The sequence below is a fragment of the Rhinoderma darwinii genome (genome assembly GCF_050947455.1).
Source record: "Rhinoderma darwinii isolate aRhiDar2 chromosome 5 unlocalized genomic scaffold, aRhiDar2.hap1 SUPER_5_unloc_34, whole genome shotgun sequence".
NCBI classification, from domain to species: Eukaryota; Metazoa; Chordata; class Amphibia; order Anura; family Rhinodermatidae; genus Rhinoderma; species Rhinoderma darwinii.
The window spans coordinates 612794-638020 of record NW_027461792.1 but is presented as its reverse complement, the minus strand read 5'-3'; the positions used below and the strand labels follow the sequence as shown (position 1 = coordinate 638020).

Sequence of the window (25227 nt, the reverse complement as noted above, 5' to 3'; positions counted from 1 at the left end):
CATTGTGGTGCAAGCAAAAGAAGCAAATCCTGTGTAGCTTCCTCTCCGGCCTTTATTCACCTCCCGCTTAGTAGCTGTAAATGTGTGTGAGCCTGCAGGGCCCCATGGAATTGCCTAGGAGTAGGCTGAATCGCTGCAAGGGGTGAACAGCAGTATGGGACAGGCTCGGTCAACGGCCGGCCCATTCGGGTTATCGCTTCTCGGCCTTTTGGCTCAGATCAGGTTTATTGCCTGGTTTGGGCTGGAGGTGCGAGTTTGGAGCGATCCTCCGTTTCCGTTTACGGGAAACTTTTTTTGCTGTGGTTTTGTACCGACAGGTTTATTGTGAAGAATGGCTGCCATCAAGAATACCATCCGGATTGAAGTGCCCCCGAGAGAAGCCAACAAGAACAACGTGAAATTTGTGGTTGCAGATCTTATCGAAAAAAAGGCTGGAGCAGAAAGGCAAGACATCTATGCTGTACAAGACTTTCCAAAAACAGGTGCGTACGATGTCACGTTCCATGAGGATTTTACTTGCCTTAATGTATATGAGTGGCTGAGAAACAACACTGAAGATCCCATGATGCAAGGAGTTAAAGTTACACCATTGTTTGGATTCAATGAAATTAACTTGCTTGTACATGTGTATAACCCTTACACCAAGATTGATCTGCTGGTGGATTTCCTGCTCAAGTACTGTGAGTATGTGAAAGGAGGAGTTGCACAGACCAACATCCTAGGGATTTTTAACTGTAAGTACAGATTTCAAGTCAAGCTGAAACGTGACTTAAACTGTGTTGGGGGTTTTCAACACCCACCGTCAAGTTTCTCTGTCGCAGGGCACCGTGGTTTTCTAAGTTATCCAGGACAGCCAAGGTATTGCAGGAAATGTTTTTCCTTTGGTCACACACAGGTCTTCTGTGATAAATCAGTGTGTTGCAGAAATTGCAAACAAGAAGGCCACACTGCAGGTGAGTGCCCCACCCCAAAATCCTGTGATGCGTGTGGGGGGACTGACCACATGTACAAGTTTTGTCCTGTAGCAGATGCTCAAAGGGCTGCAAATGAGGAAAAAACCAAAGCAGCACAGCAGAGACAGGAGGAGCAAAGAAAGCAAAGACAAATGCAACAGGTAAAGTCTTATGCTAGTGTGGTGAAAGACTCGGGCGGAGCACAGAAGCTGAAAGTAAGTGAGCCACAGATTTTGCAACCAGGTGGGCCCCACCCTTTCTTACCCCTGATGAGGCACTTTGAGGAGCTGTTTGAAGAGGCAGGGGAGGCGGTGCATGAATCAGATCCAACGAATATTCATGAGTTCCCATCAAGCATAGAGACGGTAAAGAGTCAAAGGGAGGGTGGTGGGGATGAATCAGACGAAGATGGCCAAGCATTGTGCGTGCAGAGGAGGGTTTTCAAGAAAAGACGTAGTGAGGAGGGTGAAAACCAAACCCCGCAAGCCGGCTCTTCGTTGCAAACGCTGGAGGAAGACATTGCGGACGTTGTGGATGGTGGTGGAACTTTATAGATAATGTTTTTCCTTTGTTCTGTTTTTTCAGTGTTCTCCATGAGCTAAAAGTTTTTTGGCAATATGGGAGTCAAAATCGCTTCACAAAATGTGAGAGTGTTTAAAACTAAGAATAGAAGAACTGCCATATTAGAGTTTCTTGCACAAGAAAATGCAGTCATATATTGTTTGCAAGAATGTGGTTTGAATGAAGCAATTAGTAGTGATGAATGGGTGCATGGAAGTTCAATTTGGTCATGGAGTGTATCAAATAAAAATGATGGGCTGGGAATTTTAGTTAAGGGAAAAGAAGTGTCTCTTATTAGTTATACAGTTATAGAGGAGGGGAGGTGTATCTTGGCCTTTTTTAGCTATAAAAATGTTAAGTTTTGTATCATTAATGTTTATGCGTCAACGGACAAAGTTGAAAGAAAAAATTTGTTTGATAAAATTAAGTTTTTCGTTCCAGGAGGGCTACCGGTAATATTAGTTGGAGACATGAACTGTGATATTGGTAAAAGTACTGTCGATATTTCAGGGAAAGTATTATTAGAAATAATTAATGATTTTCATTTATCGGACATGCAGAAATTATGCAAAATCGATCCCAGGTTGAATACCTATCATGCAGATAGAGGTAGAATACATAGTTGTTTAGATTATTGTTTTATTTCTCGGAACTTAGTTCCTTTAAGTTACAGTCAACAGCAAGTGGTATTTTCTGACCATGAATTGGTTATATGTGAAGTAGATGTGGATGTAAACAATGTGTCTGGGCGTGGTTTATGGAAATTAAATGTTAAATTGATGGAAAGTGAAGATGTGAGAAAGGAGTATGCTAGAAAGTATGAGAGTTGGTGTAGACAAAAAGGAACTTTCAATAATATAGGTAAATGGTGGGATTGGGTTAAATGGAGAACAAAAATATTTTTTAGGAATCTTGGGTATAAAACTGCTGCAGTTAAAAGAGAGAAGTATGTGAGACTAAATGCACGTCTGAATTTATTGTATAAATTGAGAGAGAGCGGTGCGGAAGTGAATGAAGATATCTTGTGTGTAAGAAGAGAGATTAATGAATATTTGAATGATAGAGGAAAAAGTATTATTTATAGGGCAAAATTAGATAAAATGGAGTTTGATGAGAAGTGTAGCAGGTTTTTTTTCAAAAAAGTCTTTAGTAAAAGACAAAGTATGAATGTGTTGGTTGGAAGAGATGGCAATGAGGTGAGCGGTGATGGAGTAAGTGAAGAAGTTGCGAGTTTTTATGAGGATTTGTATGCAAATAAGTGGAGAGATGAAGATATGGAAAGTGATGTGCTAAAAGTTTTGGATGGTAAGTTGAGTGATGTAGAAAAACAAGGTGTCATGAAAGAGTTGGTGATAGAAGAATTATGGAAGGTAATAAATAGTATGGCGGTAAATAAAACGCCTGGTGAAGACGGATTACCAATAGAATTTTATAGACGTATGTGGGATGTGATAGGGCGTGATTTCTTCGAAGTATGTAAATATATGTGGACGAACGAAGAAATGGTTGAGAGTATGCGTGCAGGAGTAATTGTATTGATACCAAAAAAAGGGGATTTGAAAGATTTGAAGAATTGGCGTCCAATAACGTTGCTCAATTGTGATTATAAAATTTATGCAAAGGTGATCGCGAATAGGATGCGTGATGTGATAGAGAGTGTGATTGGGGAAGAACAGTGTTGTGCAGTGCCTGGAAGAAGATTGCATGAGAATGTGTGTATGCTGAGAGATTGTTTATGGGACTCTATGGAGAGGAAAAATGATGTCTTTTTATTAAGTTTAGACTTTGAAAAAGCCTATGACAGGTTATCTCATAGTTATTTATTTAAGGTTTTAGTTAGAATGGGGTTTCCAGTTGAGTTTGTCTGGCGTATTAGAAGCCTATATAAAGGGATATATAGTCGGGTGTTATTGAATGGGCATGTAGGAAGGAAAGTGAATGTGTTGTCAGGCGTGCGTCAAGGATGTCCGTTGTCTGCGATTGTTTTTATTTGTTCAATTGAACCTTTGTTGTGTATGATAAGAAAGGACAAAGTTATTCGTGGTGTACATGTGCCAGGTGGAGGAGGGAAAGAATGGAAAGTAAGTGGTTATATGGATGATGTTTGTGTTTGGTGTGATTCTGAGTGTTCAGTGAGACGAGTGAAATTGCTAGTGTCCTTCTTTTGTAGCGTGTCTGCTTTTCGTGTGAATTGGGACAAGAGCGAATGTAAAAATTTTGGAAAAGGCGTTTTGAGGAGGGATATAGGAGTGAATGTAGTGAATGGACCAATTAAGGTTTTGGGTGTAAAGTTCAATGAAAGATTGGATGGTGCGGAATGTTGGGAAGATGCTAAGAAAAAAGTTGAAAACAAGTTAAATTTTTGGAAAATGAGGAGTTTATCCTTCTTTGGGAAAATCTTAGTAATCAAAAGCATTATTTTACCGATCTTTTTGTTTATTGCCATAGTCTTTCCACCAAGCTATATGGGTCTTAGGAGTCTAAATAGAATTTTGTTTGTTTTTTTATGGGGATCCAAAATGGAGAGGGCTAAAAGAGAAATTTCAGTGAAAAGTATAGATAAGGGAGGTCTTGGGTTTCCAAATTTAGAAATTTATTTTGGGGTAAATTTGGTTATCTTTCTATTGAGAGTAGTTAGATCAGATGGAAAGTACGCATATATGTGTAGATATTTATTTGGTACCTATTTGATTCGAATGAAGTGGTGTGTGCGAGATTTGCGTCGTCCTGTTTCCTTCGTCATTCCTGTGTGGTATGTATGGATGTACAAGTTCCTTGGTAAATATGAATTACGGGATGTGGATGTCAGAATGTTGCGAAATAAGAGTCTAGTGTATAGGATGATTGAATGTAGAGAGACTGAGTGTAGTATAAATATGGTGAGAGGAAGAGATGTAAGTAAAGTATGGAAGAAAGTAAGAATGGATGGCTTAACGAATAAACAGAGAGAGTTAGTCTGGCAAAGCCTTCACGGAGTACTACCGGTTAGAGAGTTCCAGAGGAATCGAGGTTTGGTCAGGAGTGATGCGTGCCCGAGGTCTGGCTGTAATGGAAAAGAGAGTATTGTTCATTTGTTTTGGAATTGCCAGTATGCAAGAAAAGTGATAAAGAGAATGGGACCGTTATGTAAAGAGTTGACTGGGGTAAGTTTGTTATCTTTTGAAATGTTTATGTTTGGTTTGTGTGCGTGTAATGGAGAAAAAGAGAGAGTGTTGTGGTTGCTGCTTGCATGTATAAAAGAAGTATTATGGGATGTTAGAAATGTGTATGTATTTAAAAGAAAAGAATTTCCTGTAAAAGACAGTGTAAGAATGGTGTTAGGAAAATTATATGTTTGTTTTTTGTGGGATAAAAGGAGAAGAGGAGAAGATGCTGAAGGAGTGTGGAAAGTGAGAAAGTGGATAGATGTAGTAAATTGTTCCTAATAGCTATTTTATGTTTATTTATGTGTATTATTTGTTGGAAATAAAGAAAGTCCACATGATGATGGGAAACAGTGCCCTATAACTGTTACTGATGTTCTAATGGTAGTTTTGGACCGTTGAATATCCCATCTGAGGATTTAAAAAGAAAAAAATCTGTTCTTATCAGTTTAATATCTGATACGTCCCCTATCTGGGGACCATATATTAAATGGATTTTTAGAACAGGGAGATGGAAATAGAGCTTGCTCTGTCCACTCCACGCATTGACCTGGTATTGCAGTATTTCCAGGACCGGTGCACCCTTCCCTTATGTGTTGACTAAAATCAGATTCCAAAAGTGCTATTTGTGTTTGCTATTGTTTTTGTCTTTCTGATGGGATCTCCCCTTTTAATCCCATTATTTCAACACCTGTTGGACAATGCATTTGTACAGTCATGTGTGATAATGAGCTCATTTATTAAATGCAATTAATTAATACATTGCCACCTCTTGTTGTGTGTGTGTGTGTGTGTCTTCTGTGTTTCTGTGTTTCCGGCATTTCACATTGGAACAGCTCATTCACCTTCCTTGTCTTCTCTCCGCCCTCCCTCCCTCCTAGGTAAGTTAAAGAGCTGCACCTGAGCCAGCCACTGATTGATGCAGCACCACAGTCAAATAGTGGAGTGGAGTGGAGTAGGGGAACAGCAAACAGCCATTAAAGCAGCCAGCCGCCTACCCGCCACAATGGACCTACCTGTGTACACTAGATGGATGTGATGGAATGTACTGTCGTCCCTACATTTCAAGAAGAAGTAAGAATTGCAGTTGCAACAAACCCTTGCTTGCCTACAAAGAGAGCAGCAATTTGGATTTGTTACTATGTTACCTAGAAGAATAACAAACTGTGCAAGGATGGAGGTTGTAGGAGCAAGGAGAAGTTGTCTGTAAAGTTGGTGGATGCTTATTTTCCATTTTGCAGTCCCTTGTCTCCCTCTTGTGGCCTCCTGGAGGCAAATAAATGTGCAAAAAAAAGACAGCCTGGCGGCCGGCTGTTGCAGTGTTGCCCTCTCAGGCAACACTGAGTGACTGACTGAGCCTCACCGTCTTATATAAAGTTCAGACGGAACTTTGCACGTGTCATAGTGGAGCCCTCAGGATTCCAGAGCCAGCTTTCTGACATCATAATGGGGCCTGCCTCAGAGATAGATAAAAGCCTGGGCCCAGGCAGTGTTGGTCAGTGCTGCTCAGCAGGCAGCACTGGACTGGACTGGATTACAGCTGATACAAGGTGTGAAGGAACAAGGGGTGGCTGTGGGCATGCACTTGCTGCCGCTGCCAGTGTTTATCTGCATGGCAGGAGGGCATTTGGGCGTTGCCAGGAAGGCGTTTTTATGTAGATTCCTCCTCTTTCAGCACTGCATTGTGGTGCAAGCAAAAGAAGCAAATCCTGTGTAGCTTCCTCTCCGGCCTTTATTCACCTCCCGCTTAGTAGCTGTAAATGTGTGTGAGCCTGCAGGGCCCCATGGAATTGCCTAGGAGTAGGCTGAATCGCTGCAAGGGGTGAACAGCAGTATGGGACAGGCTCGGTCAACGGCCGGCCCATTCGGGTTATCGCTTCTCGGCCTTTTGGCTAAGATCAAGTGTAGTATCTGTTCTTATCAGTTTAATATCTGATACGTCCCCTATCTGGGGACCATATATTAAATGGATTTTTAGAACAGGGAGATGGAAATAGAGCTTGCTCTGTCCACTCCACGCATTGACCTGGTATTGCAGTATTTCCAGGACCGGTGCACCCTTCCCTTATGTGTTGACTAAAATCAGATTCCAAAAGTGCTATTTGTGTTTGCTATTGTTTTTGTCTTTCTGATGGGATCTCCCCTTTTAATCCCATTATTTCAACACCTGTTGGACAATGCATTTGTACAGTCATGTGTGATAATGAGCTCATTTATTAAATGCAATTAATTAATACATTGCCACCTCTTGTTGTGTGTGTGTGTGTGTGTCTTCTGTGTTTCTGTGTTTCCGGCATTTCACATTGGAACAGCTCATTCACCTTCCTTGTCTTCTCTCCGCCCTCCCTCCCTCCTAGGTAAGTTAAAGAGCTGCACCTGAGCCAGCCACTGATTGATGCAGCACCACAGTCAAATAGTGGAGTGGAGTGGAGTAGGGGAACAGCAAACAGCCATTAAAGCAGCCAGCCGCCTACCCGCCACAATGGACCTACCTGTGTACACTAGATGGATGTGATGGAATGTACTGTCGTCCCTACATTTCAAGAAGAAGTAAGAATTGCAGTTGCAACAAACCCTTGCTTGCCTACAAAGAGAGCAGCAATTTGGATTTGTTACTATGTTACCTAGAAGAATAACAAACTGTGCAAGGATGGAGGTTGTAGGAGCAAGGAGAAGTTGTCTGTAAAGTTGGTGGATGCTTATTTTCCATTTTGCAGTCCCTTGTCTCCCTCTTGTGGCCTCCTGGAGGCAAATAAATGTGCAAAAAAAAGACAGCCTGGCGGCCGGCTGTTGCAGTGTTGCCCTCTCAGGCAACACTGAGTGACTGACTGAGCCTCACCGTCTTATATAAAGTTCAGACGGAACTTTGCACGTGTCATAGTGGAGCCCTCAGGATTCCAGAGCCAGCTTTCTGACATCATAATGGGGCCTGCCTCAGAGATAGATAAAAGCCTGGGCCCAGGCAGTGTTGGTCAGTGCTGCTCAGCAGGCAGCACTGGACTGGACTGGATTACAGCTGATACAAGGTGTGAAGGAACAAGGGGTGGCTGTGGGCATGCACTTGCTGCCGCTGCCAGTGTTTATCTGCATGGCAGGAGGGCATTTGGGCGTTGCCAGGAAGGCGTTTTTATGTAGATTCCTCCTCTTTCAGCACTGCATTGTGGTGCAAGCAAAAGAAGCAAATCCTGTGTAGCTTCCTCTCCGGCCTTTATTCACCTCCCGCTTAGTAGCTGTAAATGTGTGTGAGCCTGCAGGGCCCCATGGAATTGCCTAGGAGTAGGCTGAATCGCTGCAAGGGGTGAACAGCAGTATGGGACAGGCTCGGTCAACGGCCGGCCCATTCGGGTTATCGCTTCTCGGCCTTTTGGCTAAGACCAAGTGTATTTATACAGGAGGTTTTTAGTCAGAAGGTGCTCAGGTACCCTCTCTCTCGGCCTCGGGGGATCGTCCAGGTTCGCCTGGACTTCACCCCCGTGCTGCTATTTGGGAGAGAGGCTTAGTCCTGAGCAACGAGTTGCGATCCCCCCCCCAGCCCTTTGGTACGTCTCAGGACCCCATAGGGCGCAGCATTTTGCTGTGCGGTTCGGCCTGGCCACGGAAATGGCAGGCGAGCCAGATGCGGTGCCGGTGTATGCCCGGCTAAAGAACTCTGCCCGATTTATCGTGGCAGAGGGTGGAGGCGGTCCACGTGGCGTGAAATTTTTGGTCAACACGATCTTGGAAGAACTACTGGCGGTCCACAAAAACGAGATTTTGGCTATCCAGGACTACCCGAAACGAGGAATATTTGATGTAACCTTTATGGGAGAAGGAATCCTCCGTGATGCCATGGACCGAGCTGAGAGGAGAAAAGGTGAACTCGTGGTAGCGGGAGTCCAGGTAATAGAACATGCCTTTGAAATTACCAAACTCGTTGTGATTAAAATGTACTCCCCATATGTGAAGGATATGGAAGTGGCAGCATTTCTAGCTGCCTACTTCAAGAACGTCAAACTATTGGGGAGAGTTATGAACGAGTGTGGAGTGTGGACCGTCAAGTGGAAGTTTTTAGTGACTTTGATAAAGGACCCCTCCACCCAAGAAACGAGATTACCACCGGCTCGTTTTAAAATTGGAAATGTGAATGGCGACCTCTATTTTTCAGGGATGCCAAACTTCTGCAGGGCCTGCGGTACCTATGGACATACCAGTTTTAACTGCGATGTCACCTGTAGAAACTGTGGAAGCAAAGAGCACAATATAAGAGAATGCTCACAAGAGAAAAAATGTAATTTTTGCCAAAAAACTGGTCATCTGTACTATTCTTGTCCCCATAGGTACCGAGGCGAAGAATATGAGCAACCCGAGGCGCCCCCACGTGCTCCACCAGCGGACCAGTCCCACCCCCGGGGAGAGGAGCATGCCGGGGCCGCGAAGGAGCAGCGAGGCACCTGGGCTTCAGTGGTGCGGAATAATGGAGCCAAAGCGGGTGCCTCGCAGCCAGCAACCTCTGAGGAAAGGATGGAGCCCAGCGCCAAAGATAAAAGGCAAGCTAAGAGGAAGGCGGAAAAGGAGCAGGCCACCAATGATACTGTGGCATCCCAGAGGGCTGGTTGTCCAGTGGGTGCCGGGCCTGCTCCTGTACCTGGGTCTCAGGAGTCTGACTCCGAGCAGGAGAACTGGGTAGCGGTGGGTCCCCGAAAAAAGGGAAAACAGGAGCGTGCTGGCAGGAGGGAATCAGGGGAGGAGCAGATGGACACATCCGTGAAGAAAAGTGGGGCTCCTCCTAGGACCACCTCCTCGCCTGACCTGGTGAGGAGGGTGGGCACTGTTCCCTCCCAGATACCGGACACCCCGCCGTGTGCGCAACCTCCCCCTCTAAGACGGCGTCAACAGAGCCTGGGGGGAGAGGCGGGGCCCTTGGGGGACCCACCCGAAATGGACCTACGTGGTCACCCAGTTGAGACCCAGGTGACGCTAAGCGAGAGTGGGCTCCCCTTGTACGAGATAAGAGTTGCTGGCACGGCTCTCAGTGAAGGTAGTTCCTCTCCCTTTTCGTCCCTCTTTGCAGGCGATTCGGACGAGGGTGGGGATATGAGCGCAAACGAGAATTCTGGTAATGCTGGTGGAGGAAATGTCTGATTTTAAGTTCCACGAATATTTATTATTTTAAAATCAAGACGTTATTTTAATCTCCACAATGTCTGAAGTAAAGGGAATCTCCCTCAACGTGAGGGGCGCCAAGTCCAAAGTTAGAAGGGTTGCTCTCTTCAGCTTTTTAGCTGGCCTGGCAGCCTCTGTTTTTTTCCTGCAGGAGTGCGGCATTCCCCATATGATGAAGTACCATAAATACCAAGAGGATTGGAAGTATGGTCCATCAGTCTGGTCTGGATCTAACGAGTCCAGATCAGCAGGGGTCGCCATTCTTTTTAAGGGAAACGTTTTAATCGATTTTATCCAAGAGATTCTTCCAGGACGTATTTTATTGGTTAAGGCTTTTATTGACGGTGTGAAATGGCAGTTCTTAAATTTTTATGGCTCACCTGACAAAAATAAAAGAGAAGAAATGTTAGCGATTTTACCTCTTTTTATTAACACGACTGAGCCTTTTATCCTCGCAGGTGATTTTAATTGTATCCTGAGAGGGGAACGCCGGCTTACCAGTGCTACAAGCAGGAACTATGATAAGACCTCTGGACTGCTCAAAGATATGGTGGGTGATTTTAAGTTAAAAGACGTTTATAAAGAATGTAACAGGAGCAGTCCAGAGGAAGCCGGCGTTACCTGGAGCAACGCCACCTGTAGCTCCAGGATAGATTTTATTTTTTGTAACGAGAATCTACTGCCTTTTAAATGTGAAGTTTTAACCAATGTGTTTTCTGATCACAAGCTTTTATCATTTTATGTAAAGCGTGATTTTAATAACATTATTAGTAAAAAGTCCTGGAAGTTAAATGTTTCCCTTTTAGATGATCCACAGGTTTTTACCGATTTTATTGAATTTTACAAAGAGAGTAGGCGGGTGAGAGACACACGGGCTCCCATCACTGAATGGTGGGAGAAAATGAAAAGAAAAATAAAAGAATTTTTTATTAAAAAAAGTGTGGCAAAAGCCAGAGAGAAGCAGGCTTTTTTTAAAATCCTTAACACCCGCCTACAGACCCTGTACAAGATGAGAGAGCATGAGATAGATGTAAAAGACGACATCACCAACTTAAAAAAAGAGATAGCTCAGTGCCTGGAGCAGAAAGGCAAAGAAATTATTTTTCGTTCTAGGATACAACACGTGGAAGAGAACGAGACCTGCTCCAGGTACTTTTTTAAGAAAATGAACAATAAAAAAGCTATTCTTAAAAATATTGATGGGGTGTCGGATGTACAGGGTCTTTTAAGTAAAGTTCATGAGTTTTATACTGACCTTTTTAATGTGAAAACTGTGGATCGTGATTTTATGCGTGACTCGCTGAAGGAGATTACCACTGTTTTAGACCCTGTCTCCCAGAATTTTTTATTGCAGGAACTGTCGGAGCAGGAGATTTTAGAGACAGTGAAGAGTTTTAAAGCAGGTAAAGTTCCTGGCCCGGACGGTATACCCAGCGAGTTTTATGTCAAATTTTATGATATTTTAAAAGATGATCTCTTAAACCTTTTTACCGAAGTCTTTCATTCCAAGATGCTGCCTAAGTCCTGGCGGAAGGGTGAGGTCTCCTTGCTATACAAAAAAGGTGACATCGCAGTTTTAGAGAATTGGAGACCAATAACCCTTCTGAATAGTGACTACAAAATAATGGCAAAACTATGTGCAAACCGTTTAAAAGCCATAGTACCCCACATCATACACTCTAACCAGGTGTGTGGGGTGCCAGGCCGCAGCATCTGGGATAATATTAATTTAATAAAAGATGCGATTGAAGACACAAAATCTAGAAACGGAAAATTAGCCATTTTATCCATAGATTTTCAAAAAGCTTTCGACCGAGTATCGCACTTTTATCTTTTTAAGGTTTTAGAGCGGATGGGTATACCTGAAGGTTTTTTACTATCTATTAAAGCCTTTTATAAAGATTGCACAAGCAAAATTTTAGTAAATGGTTTTAAGACACAGGACGTTCTTTTAAACTCTGGGGTGAAGCAGGGGTGTCCCTTGTCCCCACTGCTTTTCATATGTGCACTAGAGCCTCTGCTATGCGCAATACGCCGTGATAAACAAATACGTGGAGTCCCCCTGCCAGGGGGAGGCGGCATAGAGGCTAAAGCAGTGGGGTACATGGATGATGTGGCGATACTTTGTAGGGACACCCTCTCGCTTCAGAAAGCCCTAAAACAAATTGAGTTTTATTGCTGTGCTTCCGGTTTTAGAATAAATTTCAGCAAAAGTAATATTTTAAGAATAGGAAGCATGGTTTTTAGAGACGTACCCGTTCCTGTGTCAGATACTATTAAAGTTTTAGGTATCTCCTTCAGTGAGCACGACAATGGTTTTATAAGTTGGGACATGGTGGCGCAGAAGGTAAACAATAAAATTTGTATGTGGAATATGAGGAAACTCACCATGGAGGGAAAAATTTTAATCATAAAAATGGTCATTTTACCCCTTCTTTTATATACAAGCATGGTGTTCCCTCCCCCAACAGTTTTATTACGAAAAATAACAAAAGCATGTTTTACCTTCTTTTGGAGTTCCAGGATGGAGAAATTGAAACGAGAAACGGTAATAAAGTCCAAACCAAAGGGTGGCAAAGATTTTCCTGATTTTAATAGGTTTCTTTTAATTAAGTTCTTTAGTTTCTGTTTTAATTCCCTTTTTAAAGAGCACTATTGGTCTTACTTTTTACGTTTTAATACTGGGTTTTTTATGCGGAGGTTTGGTTGGTTTAACATAATTTTATCCTCACCATACGCTTTTAAATTACCAGCAAACTACGTAATTTTAGAAAAAATAGTGGCTCTCTTCAATTTAAAAGGGAAGACCGTGAATGAACTTAAGAATAGCAAAAAACTAATAAAAGACCTGAGAGAGAGCGAGACGGTCAGCAATGTAGAGAATTTTAATACGCAACGATGTGCTTTTATTTTCAAAATGATTAATGTGTTTTATCTTTTTAATGCACAGATGGACCTGGCCTGGAGCTGCGTTCATCAATGTCTTCCATGCCGGGCATTCCAGTACAGAAGAGGATTCGCGAGGTCTGCCGTCTGCCCGAGGGAAGGCTGCCAGGCCGAGGAAACTATAAGACATATTTTTTGGACATGTGACTTTGCAAAACAATTTTGGAAAAAAATATTCCCTCTTTTGGTGAAGATGGCAGACCTAAAGGACTTAAACTATGAAGATATTTTATATGGACTTTTTGGATGCCCAACCGCGAGTCAGAAGATAATTGCATGGAAGACGATGAACTGCGCCAAAGAAGCTCTATGGAAGGCCAGGAACATCCTCCTTTTTAAGCACGACGTTTTATCGGTTGATGATGTTTTAGGTCTTTGTTTTAGTGAGATGTATATTTATTTTTTATTAGACAAAAAAAGGAATGCCACCCTTCTAAATAAATGGTTTGTGACTGACTGGAACTCCAAATAAATAAAGATTTGCCCCATGTCCCTCTACATAAATTTTATGAAAATTTGATTTTACTATTGTTACAATGTAAAAATTATTTGTATGTATCTGTGTAACTAAAATGTGTTTTATTGTAAAATTGAAATTTTTATAAATAAATCATTGACACCCCCGCGAGGGGGTAGCCAACTGAAAAAAAAATCTGTTCTTATCAGTTTAATATCTGATACGTCCCCTATCTGGGGACCATATATTAAATGGATTTTTAGAACAGGGAGATGGAAATAGAGCTTGCTCTGTCCACTCCACGCATTGACCTGGTATTGCAGTATTTCCAGGACCGGTGCACCCTTCCCTTATGTGTTGACTAAAATCAGATTCCAAAAGTGCTATTTGTGTTTGCTATTGTTTTTGTCTTTCTGATGGGATCTCCCCTTTTAATCCCATTATTTCAACACCTGTTGGACAATGCATTTGTACAGTCATGTGTGATAATGAGCTCATTTATTAAATGCAATTAATTAATACATTGCCACCTCTTGTTGTGTGTGTGTGTGTGTGTCTTCTGTGTTTCTGTGTTTCCGGCATTTCACATTGGAACAGCTCATTCACCTTCCTTGTCTTCTCTCCGCCCTCCCTCCCTCCTAGGTAAGTTAAAGAGCTGCACCTGAGCCAGCCACTGATTGATGCAGCACCACAGTCAAATAGTGGAGTGGAGTGGAGTAGGGGAACAGCAAACAGCCATTAAAGCAGCCAGCCGCCTACCCGCCACAATGGACCTACCTGTGTACACTAGATGGATGTGATGGAATGTACTGTCGTCCCTACATTTCAAGAAGAAGTAAGAATTGCAGTTGCAACAAACCCTTGCTTGCCTACAAAGAGAGCAGCAATTTGGATTTGTTACTATGTTACCTAGAAGAATAACAAACTGTGCAAGGATGGAGGTTGTAGGAGCAAGGAGAAGTTGTCTGTAAAGTTGGTGGATGCTTATTTTCCATTTTGCAGTCCCTTGTCTCCCTCTTGTGGCCTCCTGGAGGCAAATAAATGTGCAAAAAAAAGACAGCCTGGCGGCCGGCTGTTGCAGTGTTGCCCTCTCAGGCAACACTGAGTGACTGACTGAGCCTCACCGTCTTATATAAAGTTCAGACGGAACTTTGCACGTGTCATAGTGGAGCCCTCAGGATTCCAGAGCCAGCTTTCTGACATCATAATGGGGCCTGCCTCAGAGATAGATAAAAGCCTGGGCCCAGGCAGTGTTGGTCAGTGCTGCTCAGCAGGCAGCACTGGACTGGACTGGATTACAGCTGATACAAGGTGTGAAGGAACAAGGGGTGGCTGTGGGCATGCACTTGCTGCCGCTGCCAGTGTTTATCTGCATGGCAGGAGGGCATTTGGGCGTTGCCAGGAAGGCGTTTTTATGTAGATTCCTCCTCTTTCAGCACTGCATTGTGGTGCAAGCAAAAGAAGCAAATCCTGTGTAGCTTCCTCTCCGGCCTTTATTCACCTCCCGCTTAGTAGCTGTAAATGTGTGTGAGCCTGCAGGGCCCCATGGAATTGCCTAGGAGTAGGCTGAATCGCTGCAAGGGGTGAACAGCAGTATGGGACAGGCTCGGTCAACGGCCGGCCCATTCGGGTTATCGCTTCTCGGCCTTTTGGCTAAGATCAAGTGTAGTACCTGCTCAAGCTGAGGTTAGTAATCATCCCTGCCGGTGGTTGATGGGCCATCGTAGGGGGATGACAGAACGCCGAGGTGAGGGCAGGGAACCACAACGGTCATCGCTCTGGTGTACGCATTTGGTTTAAAGGTACCATTTGTAGGTGACCAGGCGACCGCCGGATCGAGGTCAGGAGGTCGGGTAGTATGAAAGCCCGAGTTGCTATGTGCCCCAGGGCTGGTGACCCTGGGGTGCCCTAACTCACTGGGGGTGGGATCCCACTGAGTGAAGGCACACTTGCACGCACTCTTCTTTCACACTTCTAAGCACACACCTTTTTTCTCCCGGCCTTCTGGCTGGGAGATGAGGAATTTTTTATACCTGGCGGATGTCCAGGCTGTATCACAGCGCACATCCACTTATTTAATTTTGTTTTTCACTGTGTGTTTGTCACGTTTGTCACAAGGATTTTGGGATGCGGTGCCCTTTTGGGACCCTCCTGAGGTCTAGGGGGAAAATGTGTGGCCTTCTGGTTCCTTTTTCCCCTGCAACCCGGCCTCCCTTCTTCGGAGGGGAGGTGCAACTAGGATGCAGGCTCCTAGGTGGACACTGGGGTGGCAGCCCAGGTAGAAGCCTAGGAGTGTGTTTGGGTCTCCCTAAGCCTCGGCGAGGGGGGACCATCGATCCTTGATCCTCTAGGCCTATGGTTTGGAGGGTCAGGGAATGGTTATGCGGGGCCTCTCTCTTTTAAGAGAAGGGCTGCGATAGACCGCATCCTTGTGCACTTTTTGTGTGGCACCTCTGCACTTTTTATGCACTTGGGTGATAGAAAGCACGACTCGGGCTTTCAAAAAAAAAAAAAAAAAAAATCTGTTCTTATCAGTCCTTGTAAGGATAGATAGCTCGGAGAACCACTGGGGGCTATAAACACTAGCTTAGCGATCCAAGAGCGTTCCAGACGAAGCCGGCGACGAACTGCGGAGAAGAACCAGCGAAGACGACGATCCAGAAGGGAGAAGCCGCCATCGGGGAAGAAGCTCCGGGAGATCGCTGCCGGGAAGAAGGAGAACTGCGACAGAGACCTTCGGAGAAGAGCCGCTGCTGAAGGGGATCTTTGAAGAAGCTCGGCCGCAGAAGAAGCTCGACGAGGAACCGCTGCGGAAGAAATTTCGTGGAAGAACCTCGGCCAGCAAGGAGAAGATTTGCATAGCTCCGCCCCCTTCGGGAAAGAGCTATCGAAGATCCTCCCCAAGCGACAGGAACAGCTGGAAGAAGCCATGGCCTCAACCAGCAACCCTGCCACCCAGAAGGAGAAGGCTGATGGACCAGGTGAGCCGGCCCAGGCCAGGACATCTCCTCCTGAAGCCTCCTCAAGCGGACAGGCCACCAGGAAGCCGAACCAGGCTGCTCCAACCCTGGAGCCCTGGATGAAGCAGACGGTGGCCCTGAAGCTGAAGGAGGTGGACGGGAGAGTGCCGGACATGACGGAAGAAGTGTTCTGCCAGAAGATGCTCCTGGACCAGGGCTTCGCTAAGCCGGAGACCATCAGCATCCAGGCCTTCATGACCGGGATGTTCTTCGTGACCTTCGCTTCGATCAACATCTGCAGAAGGTACTGGGAGATGGTGAAAGCGGCGAGGCCTGAATCCCCTTTCTCTCGCTTTGTGGGCAACTGCCCTGTCCAAAGAGAGGAAAGGCGGGTGACGGTCTCAATGCGGAACCCACACACCCCCGGCAAAGACATCACCACGCTCCTGAAGCGGTTCTGCACAGTGGTGAGGGAACCCACCCACATCCTGAACGGACTCGGCTTCTGGACTGGCAAGTGGTCGGTAATCGTCCGACTCAACAAGGATTCAAGCGCGGAAGACGGCCTCCAGCACCTGCCCCAGTCATTCTCGCTGGGCAACTCCTACGGCCTCATCTACTACCCGGACATGCCGCAGATCTGCAGGAGATGCAGCAAGAAGGGTCATTCGATGAAGGACTGCAAGGAGGACGCCTGCAAGAACTGCCGGGTAACAGGACACGAGACCAAAGACTGCCCGAAACGGACAATGTGCAACCTCTGCGGACAAGCAGCCCACTCTTACAAGGACTGCCCGAAGAGGGATCGATCCTGGGCAACTGTAGCAGCGAAAGCTCCAGCCAGAGGGAACCCCGCCCCAGCCAGAGCTCCAGCGGCACAGAAGACCGGGAAAAAGAAGGATGGTAAGAAGACGACAGTCCCTCCCCCCCCTCTCCCGGCCCTCCCTCGCCCTACCCTTCCCACCCTCCCTCGCCCGGCCCTCCCCACCCCCCCGTCCCCAACCCCTGTCACCCCCACTGAGGCTCTCACCTTCTCCTACCCACCCATCTCAGTGGTCCTGTCACCCGCACCTCTCCCAACCCAGCCTCCCTTCTCCCCAGCTCCAGCAGCACTAACATCTCCCTCTCCAGCTGCTGGAGTCCTCTCCCTGGAGGATTTTCCCCCTCTTGTCTCCTCAGGTGCCATCCAGAGGAAGAGAAAGGTGAGGGACAGCCCAGCGGCTGAGTCCTCAAAGCGACAAGTCGTGGAAATCTGCGAAGATTCCCTTGCGCAGCAGGAGGAAATGGAGCAGATGGTGGAGGAACTCGTGTCTGAACCTGAGGTCATCGACTTCACAACAGACATCCAGGTGGCTACAATCCTGGAACAATTTTTGTCAGAGGGCCTGCTGGATCTTTCGGACCCGCCAGGCGAGGAGGATCCGCCCGACCGGACTGGTAACTAAGGTGTATCGTTTGCACTAACCTTCTTTATTCTCCCCCATGGCTGCTGAACTTAACATCTTTAGCCTCAATGTGAGGAGTGTTAGAGATAGGACTAGATGTCAGATGGTGCTAACTTTTCTTTCCAAGCAGTCGAGTGATATATTTATGCTGCAGGAATGTACTCTCCCCTCTTCCAGGTCATATCATCACCTGGCCAGGCAGTGGACCCATGGCCCGTCCTACTGGTCTGGTGGGGGCGACTGTAAGTCTGCAGGGGTTGCCATCCTGATTAGGGGAAGCGTATTTACTGTTGACTCTGTCCAGGAGCTCGTCTGCGGCCGCTTGTTGGTCGTAGACGGTTCCTGGGCGGGAGAGCCGATTAGGCTCATCAACGTGTACGCTCCCCCTATGAAGGCTGAGCGCCTGGAACTATTCCAGACCCTGCGGACCCAGCTCGCCACCACTAGGGCAGTGGTGATGGCCGGGGACTTCAACTGCCCCATCGAAGAGGATGGACGAAGTTCCGGCACTTCAATCAAGCTGGATGTCAGTTCCAAACTGCTTATCGAGATGGTAACCGAAGCATCCTTGCAGGACGTTGTGGGCTCCATGGGGATCGGCTCTGTGAACTATTCATGGAGCCGACCCGATGGCTCACTTCGTTCTCGGATTGACTTTGTGTTCACCTCCCGGGCAGTCAAGCAGCATGGGCACTCCATGATCCCCTGCTTCTTCTCTGACCACAGGGCCATTCTCTTCCAGGGTGCCATCGGCCACGGTTTTCCTCCCGGCCCTGGCTCCTGGAAGCTGAATTGTGCCCTGCTGGAAAGAGAGGAGGTACTGGCGGAACTTAGAGACGCCTATATTGTTTGGAGGAATGATAAAGTTTTCTTTGACAAAACCTGTGACTGGTGGGAATATGTTAAAGTTGAATTTCGTTGTTTCTTTCAGGCAAAAAGTCGTCAACAGGCGTGTGAGAGGAAGAGAGACTTCAGAGAGATGCAGCGTCAGCTGCGATCCCTGCAAGACCTCCTTCAATGCGGCTGGGACGTCAGGAAGGAGCTGGAGGAAGCCAAAAAGGGCCTGAAAAGGCACTTTGAGGAGGAATCCAAGCGAATTATCTTTCGTTCCAAGGTGGAGAACCTGGAGAAGGGTGAGAAATGTAACTCGTTCTTTTTCAGGAAACTCCATGCCGGCCACACGCCCCTGAAGGAACTCCGAGATGAGACCGGAAACATGCATTCTGGGAAGAAGGAGGTGATGGGAGTCGTCACAGACTACTACCGAAGCCTCTACTCCCGGAAAACCACTGACCCCGAAGCCGCCGATAAATTCCTGTCAGGTATCACTAATCATCTTGATCCTGCAGGTACGGAGGCTATGGACGTACCCCTGACGGTGGAGGAACTGCTCTCTGCCGCTAAATCCTTCAGACCCGGCAGGACCCCGGGCAGTGATGGTCTCCCAGCAGAGCTCTATGTAGCGCTGGGGGACTTGATCTGTCCGGACCTGCTGGAGCTCTATGAGGAGATGGTGGTGGAGGGTAGAATGCCACCGTCCTTGAGAGAAGGCATGATCACGATCTTGTATAAGCGGAAGGGGGAGAGATGTGACCTGAAAAACTGGCGTCCCATCTCTCTCCTGAACGTGGACTACAAGATCCTCGCCAAAGTATTGACCAACAGACTGAAGGTTGTCATCGGACAGATCATCGGATCGGACCAAACCTGCGGCATTCCTGGCCGTAGGGTGGCCGACAGTCTTGCCCTGGTGAGGGACACGGTGCATTACATGCAAAGCCGCCGTACACACGCGGCCCTGGTCAGTCTGGATCAGGAGAAGGCTTTTGACCGGGTCTCTCACGAATTCATGGGTAAGGCTCTGCGTAGGCTGCGGCTTGGCAGGTTGTTCTGTTTGTATGTTAACCTGATGTATTGCGACATTTACAGCTCGGTGCTGGTGAACGGCTGGAAGACTGACCCCTTTCCTGTATCGTCGGGGGTTAGACAAGGCTGTCCTCTTTCACCTCTCCTTTTTGTTTGTGTTATAGAGCTCTTCGCAGAGGCTATCCGGCAGAATGGAGAGATCAGAGGGATCACCGCACCAGGTCCAGGACACTTCGAGGTCAAATGCTCGCTGTACATGGACGACGTGACCGTCTTCTGCGCTGACCAGAGTTCGGTGACTGCACTCGTCCAGACCTGTGAGGAGTTCGGACGCGCTTCAGGGGCAAAAGTCAACTGCGGGAAGTCGGAAGCCATGCTCTTCGGAAAGTGGTACCTGCCTTCTCCTGCCTCCTTCCCGTTTACTATCAAGCCGGACTTCATCAAAATTCTGGGAGTCTGGTTCGGTAAGGAAGGTGCAGCCCTAAAGTCGTGGGAAGAACGCTTGGCCAAAGTCAACCAAAGGATCGGACTGTGGAGCCTCAGACAACTCACTATTGAGGGCAAAGCAATGGTCCTGCGTAACGAAGTCTTGCCTGTGCTACAATACACTGCACAGGCATGGCCCCCTCTTGCAACGGTCTCGAGGGCCATTACCAGGACTGTGTTTCGCTTCATCTGGGGCTCGAAAATGGACAGAGTAAAGCGGACTGTTATGTACAAGGAGCCCCGCAAAGGTGGGAAGGGTATACCCGACATTCCCACTCTGCTGCGGATCGCTTTTGTATGTGACTGTGTTCGTAGGACTCTGAGGACAGCAAACGGCTCTGCGGGCAAGGCCATGTCCCGCTACTTCCTCCTTCCCCTCTGGCGAGGTTTTGGCTGGGATAAGTGGGACAGCTCCTTCCCTTACAACTGGCACGCTCCCTGGTTCTACGGAGATGTCGTCCGGTTTGTGAGGGAGCATCAACTGGAGGGTCTTAAGCCCGACTTGTGGAAACCTAAGACGATCCACAAGCACATCAGAGCAAAGGACTCACTGGAGTTTGTTCCAGGGCTTCATGCCGACACGTTGGAGACTGTTTGGACTAACGTGTCATCTGGCAGGTTGACCAACGGGCACAAGGACATTTCATGGATGGCCATCCAGGGAGGACTGCCTCTTAGGTCATTCATGCATGCCCGCAACCTGTGCAAGACCCGGTACTGCCCCAGGTGCCCCTTCACGGAGGAAACATCTTTGCACATTTTCTGGCAGTGCCCCTTTGCACAGGGTCTGTTGAAAGCCTTGGAACACGAACTCAAGGACTCAGTTCCCAGGAACGGACTGTCGTACCGCTCGGTACTTTATGGACTATTTCCTGGGAATACCACGGATGGAGCAATCCAGGAAGCCTGGCGCCTTATGAACTGTTTTAAGGACGCTATATGGTTCGCCAGGAATCGTCTGATTTTGCGGAGAGAGAGTGTGTCCGTCCAGGACTGCCGCAGGCTGATCCACAGCCTGCTCAGAGACTATTCCACCTGGGACAGCCCGGACGTCGATGAGGAAGAGGACTGATACTCCCCTTCCCCCCACTCTCCCTTCTTGTGTGTTGTCTTTCAATAAAGCTTCGGGCCTGTGATTTCCCGCTTCCCTATCCCCTCCTACCCACTCCCCTATCCCATCACTTGTCTGTAATGCTTTGTTGTTTGGCTTTAGTGAATGCAAGAATGTTAGTGTAGCATGTGGTGTAATGTATAGCATAGGCTAGCCTGTACTGTGTATTATACTGTCATGTTATGTTTGACGACTGTTATTATTTATTATTTGCTGCTTCATGGCTCGCGCTGCGTCGCAGTAATGTTTGTATGATGACGATTGATTGTCAATAAAGCATTTTTCAATCAAAAAATCTGTTCTTATCAGTTTAATATCTGATACGTCCCCTATCTGGGGACCATATATTAAATGGATTTTTAGAACAGGGAGATGGAAATAGAGCTTGCTCTGTCCACTCCACGCATTGACCTGGTATTGCAGTATTTCCAGGACCGGTGCACCCTTCCCTTATGTGTTGACTAAAATCAGATTCCAAAAGTGCTATTTGTGTTTGCTATTGTTTTTGTCTTTCTGATGGGATCTCCCCTTTTAATCCCATTATTTCAACACCTGTTGGACAATGCATTTGTACAGTCATGTGTGATAATGAGCTCATTTATTAAATGCAATTAATTAATACATTGCCACCTCTTGTTGTGTGTGTGTGTGTGTGTCTTCTGTGTTTCTGTGTTTCCGGCATTTCACATTGGAACAGCTCATTCACCTTCCTTGTCTTCTCTCCGCCCTCCCTCCCTCCTAGGTAAGTTAAAGAGCTGCACCTGAGCCAGCCACTGATTGATGCAGCACCACAGTCAAATAGTGGAGTGGAGTGGAGTAGGGGAACAGCAAACAGCCATTAAAGCAGCCAGCCGCCTACCCGCCACAATGGACCTACCTGTGTACACTAGATGGATGTGATGGAATGTACTGTCGTCCCTACATTTCAAGAAGAAGTAAGAATTGCAGTTGCAACAAACCCTTGCTTGCCTACAAAGAGAGCAGCAATTTGGATTTGTTACTATGTTACCTAGAAGAATAACAAACTGTGCAAGGATGGAGGTTGTAGGAGCAAGGAGAAGTTGTCTGTAAAGTTGGTGGATGCTTATTTTCCATTTTGCAGTCCCTTGTCTCCCTCTTGTGGCCTCCTGGAGGCAAATAAATGTGCAAAAAAAAGACAGCCTGGCGGCCGGCTGTTGCAGTGTTGCCCTCTCAGGCAACACTGAGTGACTGACTGAGCCTCACCGTCTTATATAAAGTTCAGACGGAACTTTGCACGTGTCATAGTGGAGCCCTCAGGATTCCAGAGCCAGCTTTCTGACATCATAATGGGGCCTGCCTCAGAGATAGATAAAAGCCTGGGCCCAGGCAGTGTTGGTCAGTGCTGCTCAGCAGGCAGCACTGGACTGGACTGGATTACAGCTGATACAAGGTGTGAAGGAACAAGGGGTGGCTGTGGGCATGCACTTGCTGCCGCTGCCAGTGTTTATCTGCATGGCAGGAGGGCATTTGGGCGTTGCCAGGAAGGCGTTTTTATGTAGATTCCTCCTCTTTCAGCACTGCATTGTGGTGCAAGCAAAAGAAGCAAATCCTGTGTAGCTTCCTCTCCGGCCTTTATTCACCTCCCGCTTAGTAGCTGTAAATGTGTGTGAGCCTGCAGGGCCCCATGGAATTGCCTAGGAGTAGGCTGAATCGCTGCAAGGGGTGAACAGCAGTATGGGACAGGCTCGGTCAACGGCCGGCCCATTCGGGTTATCGCTTCTCGGCCTTTTGGCTAAGATCAAGTGTAGTATCTGTTCTTATCAGTTTAATATCTGATACGTCCCCTATCTGGGGACCATATATTAAATGGATTTTTAGAACAGGGAGATGGAAATAGAGCTTGCTCTGTCCACTCCACGCATTGACCTGGTATTGCAGTATTTCCAGGACCGGTGCACCCTTCCCTTATGTGTTGACTAAAATCAGATTCCAAAAGTGCTATTTGTGTTTGCTATTGTTTTTGTCTTTCTGATGGGATCTCCCCTTTTAATCCCATTATTTCAACACCTGTTGGACAATGCATTTGTACAGTCATGTGTGATAATGAGCTCATTTATTAAATGCAATTAATTAATACATTGCCACCTCTTGTTGTGTGTGTGTGTGTGTGTCTTCTGTGTTTCTGTGTTTCCGGCATTTCACATTGGAACAGCTCATTCACCTTCCTTGTCTTCTCTCCGCCCTCCCTCCCTCCTAGGTAAGTTAAAGAGCTGCACCTGAGCCAGCCACTGATTGATGCAGCACCACAGTCAAATAGTGGAGTGGAGTGGAGTAGGGGAACAGCAAACAGCCATTAAAGCAGCCAGCCGCCTACCCGCCACAATGGACCTACCTGTGTACACTAGATGGATGTGATGGAATGTACTGTCGTCCCTACATTTCAAGAAGAAGTAAGAATTGCAGTTGCAACAAACCCTTGCTTGCCTACAAAGAGAGCAGCAATTTGGATTTGTTACTATGTTACCTAGAAGAATAACAAACTGTGCAAGGATGGAGGTTGTAGGAGCAAGGAGAAGTTGTCTGTAAAGTTGGTGGATGCTTATTTTCCATTTTGCAGTCCCTTGTCTCCCTCTTGTGGCCTCCTGGAGGCAAATAAATGTGCAAAAAAAAGACAGCCTGGCGGCCGGCTGTTGCAGTGTTGCCCTCTCAGGCAACACTGAGTGACTGACTGAGCCTCACCGTCTTATATAAAGTTCAGACGGAACTTTGCACGTGTCATAGTGGAGCCCTCAGGATTCCAGAGCCAGCTTTCTGACATCATAATGGGGCCTGCCTCAGAGATAGATAAAAGCCTGGGCCCAGGCAGTGTTGGTCAGTGCTGCTCAGCAGGCAGCACTGGACTGGACTGGATTACAGCTGATACAAGGTGTGAAGGAACAAGGGGTGGCTGTGGGCATGCACTTGCTGCCGCTGCCAGTGTTTATCTGCATGGCAGGAGGGCATTTGGGCGTTGCCAGGAAGGCGTTTTTATGTAGATTCCTCCTCTTTCAGCACTGCATTGTGGTGCAAGCAAAAGAAGCAAATCCTGTGTAGCTTCCTCTCCGGCCTTTATTCACCTCCCGCTTAGTAGCTGTAAATGTGTGTGAGCCTGCAGGGCCCCATGGAATTGCCTAGGAGTAGGCTGAATCGCTGCAAGGGGTGAACAGCAGTATGGGACAGGCTCGGTCAACGGCCGGCCCATTCGGGTTATCGCTTCTCGGCCTTCTGGCTGAGATCAAGTGTAGTTCTGATTACTTGTAGTCAGTGCTGCCTGGTCTTGGTTAGGAGGTGCTCAGGTACCCTCTCTCTCGGCCTCGGGGGATCGTCCAGGTTCGCCTGGACTTCACCCCCGTGCTGCTATTTGGGAGAGAGGCTTAGTCCTGAGCAACGAGTTGCGATCCACATACCCCCGTGTAGGCTTCGGCCGAAAAGGGGAGGCTGCGTAGACGTTACGTCACCAACGGGTGGCGTGACTATTCCAAAAAAATAAAAGATTCACTATGGATGAAAATCCAGGTGACATACCGGCGTATGCCCGGATTAAGAATACTGTGAGAGTAATTCTTTCGGAGGAGAAGGCGACGACTTGTGGCTTGAAATTCGTGGTGGAGACCGTGCTTGTTGGCATTTTCAATGTCCAAAAGAGGGAGATTTTGGCAGTGCAGGACTACCCAAGAAGAAGAACCTATGACATCACATTTATACAGAATGGAGTATTCCAAGATCTGCTGGCGGCATATGCAGTAAAAAAGGACCCGAGACTGGACGGAGTGGATTTTTACGAGCATGTTTTGGACATCACAAAAATGATTGTTATTAAAATGTACTGCCCATTTGCTGACGTAAAAGATGTGATGTCCTTTTTATCCCCCTATTTTAAAACAGTTAAGTGTATTGGCAAAGTGATGAATGAGGTTGGGGTCTGGACCTCTAAATGGAGATTTCTAGTGACATGCTACAGAGATGCCAATTTTACAGGAGGGATAATGCTGCCGCCAGCACGTTTTAAATTAGGAGATATGGCAGGAGATTTTTATTTTTCAGGGATGCCTCCATTCTGTAGGAAATGCCAAAAGTACGGTCACACCAATGAGTCCTGCGAGAGCACCTGTAGGAACTGTGGCAGCTCTGAGCACGAGGCCAAAACTTGCCCTCTG

At 46.8% G+C, this 25227-nt stretch overlaps 4 non-coding genes and 2 pseudogenes across 4 annotated transcripts; all 6 read left to right on the top strand.

The window, feature by feature from the left end:
• The first annotated feature begins 5061 nt into the window (after window positions 1-5061).
• On the top strand, window positions 5062-5244 carry LOC142690553 (U2 spliceosomal RNA). Its single transcript, XR_012859309.1, has one exon. It is a non-coding gene; the product is annotated as a U2 spliceosomal RNA (small nuclear RNA).
• Window positions 5245-6529: 1285 nt separating this feature from the next.
• On the top strand, window positions 6530-6720 carry LOC142690522 (U2 spliceosomal RNA). The gene has a single exon (XR_012859287.1). It is a non-coding gene; the product is annotated as a U2 spliceosomal RNA (small nuclear RNA).
• Window positions 6721-13352: 6632 nt separating this feature from the next.
• Window positions 13353-13550, top strand: LOC142690629 (U2 spliceosomal RNA). The gene has a single exon (XR_012859358.1). It is a non-coding gene; the product is annotated as a U2 spliceosomal RNA (small nuclear RNA).
• A 1285-nt stretch (window positions 13551-14835) lies between these two features.
• LOC142690667 (U2 spliceosomal RNA) lies at window positions 14836-14905 on the top strand (annotated as a pseudogene).
• Window positions 14906-21343: 6438 nt separating this feature from the next.
• Window positions 21344-21518, top strand: LOC142690550 (U2 spliceosomal RNA; annotated as a pseudogene).
• A 1285-nt stretch (window positions 21519-22803) lies between these two features.
• LOC142690520 (U2 spliceosomal RNA) lies at window positions 22804-22994 on the top strand. The gene has a single exon (XR_012859286.1). It is a non-coding gene; the product is annotated as a U2 spliceosomal RNA (small nuclear RNA).
• Window positions 22995-25227: the final 2233 nt, after the last annotated feature.